Source organism: Acomys minous (genome assembly GCF_964271855.1).
Source record: "Acomys minous genome assembly, chromosome: 4".
NCBI classification, from domain to species: Eukaryota; Metazoa; Chordata; class Mammalia; order Rodentia; family Muridae; genus Acomys; species Acomys minous.
The window spans coordinates 101,693,938-101,699,702 of NC_140486.1; positions in this window are offsets into that span (position 1 = coordinate 101,693,938).

A 5,765-nucleotide genomic window follows, 5' to 3' on the forward strand; every position below is an offset into this window, starting at 1 on the left:
TGGGGAGAGCAGAGACTGCCTCTGACATGAATTCTGGTGCCCCCAATTTGACCACTTCCCCTTCATGGGAAGGCCCGGCGGCACACAGAGGAAGAGGAGGGGGAAGCAGGCTATCTGGATGAGACCTGAGAGGCTATAGCTATATGGTGGGGGAGGAGGTCCCCTTCTGTCAGAAGTCTAGGGGAGGAAGGGGGGGGGGAGGGGGCAAACAGGAACATTCAAGCAAGGAGATGACATTCAGGATGTAATCTGAATAAATTATAATAAATTAAAACTAAAAAAAGAAAAAACTCTTAAATTATTTTTAAAATTTTACAAACAAAAGAGACCATCTATGAATTTGTTCTGAAAGGGATGAGGTTCCAGTTAAGTACAAGAACTCCAAATGTCCTAAATGTTGTCACATAGCTTAGACTTATAATATGCTTGGACTTTTTTTTTTCCACTTTCTTGGTAATTGACAGCTAGCCATCTTCAGGAGTTAGTTGCTGAGGATGTGATGACATCCTTCATGGAATGAGCCCCAAACTGAAATATCCTATGAGATCCTTGTACTTGACTTCATGCGTGTTCCCACTGTCCTCCAGATGTGTGTTCTGCACCGATCTTCTGGTTGAGGACTTGGAGCTGAGCTGATTCATCCACACCTTACTCTCTATCCCACAGAGACTGTCATGGCATGCCATATGCATTACAAGATGTCTGGCCAAGACTTAAAGCAGGGCTGTGGTCACGGAACATAGCAAAGCTACGTGACCACACACAGGGTCTGAGGCTCTGACTGCATCCCATCTGCCACGTCTAAAAACCAGCTGAGCCCAATGAAAGCTGCCTTTCTGCCTGTGTAGGTCAAACATGCTCCAGAGAAAGGCTGTCTCCACTCACTCCCCAGATGCTGCAGCGGAAACATTCCTCGCTTCTTGCGCAGGCCCTTGCTTCTAGAGGGCAGCCAAGTAAAGCATGGGCTGAGGTGTTGATGATGGTGATGCTGCGCTTTGGGGAGTCAAAAAACTCATCAAACACCAGAGCCAAGTAGAAGCTAAGTGACCCGGGAGATAAAATTATTCACACTGTCCAGTTAGGTCATCTGGCTGGTATCCGATGGTACCTCATTATCTGAAGCCTACATCTCCTGAAGTTTTACTTAGAGACATGACAACTAATTCCTGAGCGTTTTTCTACTTTGCTGGTCCCTGCTCTTTGTCATGGCTGGACATTCTCTTTCTAGGGGTTTGTTTCTTTTCTGGTTGCTATGATATAATAACCTGACAAAGTCAACTCAAGGGAAAGGGGCTGTTTTTAGCCCACAGGTTATGGTCCATCAGAAAGGGAAGTCAAGGGAGCAGGAGTTTGGAGCACATGACGCCTACGGTCAGGAAAAGGACAATGAATGGAAGCTTGGCGCTTTTCTATTCATACAGCCCAAGATCTCAGCTATGGAACAGTGCTACCCCCCATGACCACACCGGCCCACCCCACTTAACAGCATCAAAGTAACACCGACCCTGCAAGGCTTGCCCAGAGACCCATCCCTGGGGATGTTAGATTTGGTCAAGTGGACAATTGACACTAACCATCTTACTAGGTACGAGCAGACATTTGCCTGTTGAAAGCTTCTATATCCTAATGAAGGAGATGGGCAGAGACACATAGCCTCAGATCCAGCCTTATGACTTTCTGAGCAATCCCAGGCCGTGCAGTCAGTCTATTAGCCTCAGTTTCTTTCTCTGTGGTAGCATCTACCCCCAAGGTGATTGTGAAGGATAAGCATGTGCTGCACAGCTAAAACCTCAAGCATCAGTATCTTTCTTACTATCATTATCACCGCTATCATCATTGTCACTGTGATGATAAAATAGCCTTAGAATGTGGTTGTCATTACAGGAGAGACCCCAAAGAGAGACCCCCTGAGCCAGACTGGCTTGAATCCAAAACAAAATGCAAGCACTTAAGAACTGTGAAGCTCATGATGGCCAGGGCGTCTGATGTGGAAACACTGCTGCATGCTGCATTGTCATGAAGAAGATACAGTAAAGATGGAGACCCATTTCCGGAATGCTCAAGTGCAAAACCTTACTGCTGATCAATGACGGACAATGACATAAAGGGAACAGAAAGGGAAACAATGGGCAGGACAGTGAGAAGCCCTGGGAACCGAGACAGGTGGGGCATGGGGAGACCTGAGGCTCTGAGTTTCCAGAGGGGTTGGTGCAGCATGTGGGGGCTGAGGGGAGGAGCAACAGAAGGACAATACATAGGTAATGGATGGCAAGTACACCAAGAGTATGGCTTCTTACCATCTTTGGTGACTAAGGACCAAAGAAAGTGTTCACAGATCCAAGATTTTTAGGATTGAAACCCAGAAGACAGGTAGGGCACACCAGGTGACTCCCCAGGAAGGAACCAGTTCAGCCAAAAGCCAAAAGAAACCCTAAGACAAATTTGGGTAACAGAGCTCTACCCTAAATGTGTATGACAGTGAGGCACGCTAGAGAAACAGTGATGTAGGAATAGCAAAGAAGAAAAATCTCAGGATGTTGGACAGTCCATGGAATACGTTACGTTCTGGCACTCAGCAGCTCAAGGGAACACACAAGGGGGTTCACTGTCACCAGAGGGTCAATTAAATGTACGTGGGAGGACAGTTCACAACTGCACATATTCTATCTCCCAAATTTCCTACACCTCAAGAATAACAGCTTTGCCAGGGAGAATGTGTGTGTGTGTGTGTGTGTGTGAGAGAGAGAGAGAGAGAGAGAGAGAGAGAGAGAGAGAGAGACAGACAGACAGACAGACAGACAGACAGACAGACAGACACAGAAGGAGAGAGAGACAGAGACAAAGACAGAGAGACAGAGAAACAGAGAGACAGAGAGAGAGAAAGGAGGGAGGGAGAGAGAGAGAGAGAGAGAGAGAGAGAGAGAGAGAGAGAGAGAGAGAGGGAGAATATCCAGACTGGAGAAATGAATGGCAGCAGAGACGCAAGACTGGGCGACCAGGAAGGGGCATTTCCACTGGTTACACCCACAGTTATGTCTGAGAAGTACATCTCTGGGTACATGACAAAATGGGAAGGGGTACCCCAGTGCTTCTGTTGTGTTATAAATTATACACTACTCGCCCTGATGACTTCTCAGAAAAGTAATGACTGATTTGAAAACCAGTTGGTATCTTTCCTAGAGGGCCCGGCGTTGTGTGGTCTAGCCTCAGTTCTACCAAGAACTTTCCAAGAAAAGGAAATGGAGGAATTACTTTAGGATGGCTTTCTCAGCCCTTGCTTATCCCCATGTCTCCATCTGTCTTAGAGTCTCCTCAACTCTCAGCGGGGGAAATATTATTGTCACTGCAATTAAAAACAGTAAGGCAAATTTACAAAAGGAAATTTCTACCCAAACCCCAAAGGGAAGGTTTTTGAATTATCCATGCACCGCTCTCTCCTTCGCAGCCTAACCCACACTAATGTGCACAGGCAAGGTTGGGTAGTAGATGACGGTTATAATGGTTGCCTTAGAGACTCGGACAACCTTCATTTTGCTGCATACTTCAGCACAAGACAGCCTCCCATTGCCTCCCATGTTTTCTCTGACACGTACAAGAGGACATTATACCCAATTTCGCTCTCTTCTCTTCAATTACCTTCTGTATCATCAAGTTGCCAAACAAGTATGGCTTGGCAGCTGGCACAGAATTGTTTGCCACTACTGTGTGGCTACTTCTGCTCTTTCTCTAATATGCCACAGGGCCCAAGAAGGGTAGTTCATCTTAATCTGTTTTCGTGACTATATCATCTCATTGCATGCTAACACCACTCAGCGTCATATGAGCATCACACACAAAAACTAGTAAAGGACTTAAAGAATTGGACCCAGAGGCAAAACAGTCCCTGGAAACCAGTCGAGAGTTATATGTGCAGAAAACAGTAGCCTCCTTCTGGCCTAACTGTATGGTGTATCTGCCATCCAAATAGACTAGATAGAAGTATCTCTTATGGATCACTTTGGTCAGGATCTATGGGTATGAACTAACGGAGGAGGGAATGAAACTTGGACAAAGAAGGATGAAGAGATGGTTCTTTGGTAACGAAGACAATTTTAGACTAAAAAAAATGTAGGGAAGAAGAAAGTAGAGAGGAATTAGGGAAGTTAAAAGAGGGGCATGAGAGAAGAAAAAGGAAATGGGAACAAGAGAACATGAAAGAGAATCATGCAAGCATCCATGGAAAGCCACCGATCCTCTCTCTGTCTCTAGTCTTTATTCACCAAGTACGCTGGATGCGGCTATGGATGAGGGTCTCCATCCGACTTCCAGTACAGCATCTCATTTAAGTCTCAGCACGATCCTAGGCATTGGACGTGATTCCCTACTGACATCTGGTTCAACTAAGACTTGCGGAGTTTACAAGCAAAGCCACACTCTGCAGTTCAAGGCAATGGGACGAGCATTTGGAGTTCAGTGCTACCTGCACCCACTTGTCCTTCTGTATCGCAGAACTTCTGTGTGAATTCCTCCTCAGTTCAGAAGCTCCTTCCATTTTTTTTGTTGTTGTTGTTGCTCAAGTCACACATGAGCCCAGTTCTATCCCTCTGAATGGGTGAAAATAACGACTGCATCCCCTGCAGCCTATCATTTCATCAAAGCCTCAAATCTGCCAATTGTCAAGATGCCTACTATGCTCTCCACAGCATTTGACATGGGCCAGCCCATAACCCTCAAATTATAAGGAAGCAATCAGTAACCTCATTATGCATATGAAGAAGTGGAAAGGTTGGATGCTATTTCCTAAGGACATGCAGCTAGTAACTAGTGCATTTGAGACAGGACCCCAGGTCTGGTTTTAATTTGTTCCTTCACCTCCAAGCCAGTTGATTTCCCCCAAAGCAAGACTGAGGATAATGAGTGAATGTGGAGATGGTCTAGGCTCAAGGAACACTAGCTCTCTTTGTCAGAAGAGACATCAGGCAGCCCCTGAAACCTCCCAGCCATTGAAGTAAGCTCATCCTGAGGTCAGTTCCTGCTTCTTCCATTTGTCAAGAACTAACGCCGATACCACCCAGTCTTTCTGGAGATCTTGAGCCAATTTCCATCAAATGCTAAGAAGAAAAATCTGTGTGAAAAGAACAGCTGTGCTGACCTTTTAAAGAGTGGAAACTAGCAAGGGCACAAAGAAGAATGCAAGAAGGAAAGAAAGAAAAAGGGTGTGTGTGTGTTTTCCTTAAGGCTGGGAAGAGACCCAAGGAGCCTGGAGATGTAATGGGATACGGTTACAGATTACAAAAGTTTTGTTACAGCTATAATAGCCTTTCACAAAGGCACGGCCCTCCAGAGAGCCATATTTCAAGCCTGCTTTCCCCACCACATAAGACAGAGGGTGAGGAGCTGAAAGGCAAGAAACTCATGTGGGAGCTGAGCAAGCTCCCACATCCCCGTGACACTCCCATCAAACCAGAGTGAACTTATCCCAAATGCTCTTGTCATAACAGGCTTTGGATCACAATCCCCATCATCTGTTTATTTTTTTTTTCACACTCCCCTTGTTGGAGATGCATTGCCTAGCAACCGGCTATCTTACTCTAAACAGCCACACACACAGTAGTCCACAGGCACTTGGAGACGCTGCAACAATATTTGAGTGTCTCTGATGAACTTGCTGGGACCAACACATCATTACTTGGAAGAAGTAGTTCCTAGAATTCACATTAGTCAGAGTCACATCTCAGGCAGTAGCTGCGACAGTCCCCTATGAAGAAAGATACGTCTCTGCTTAA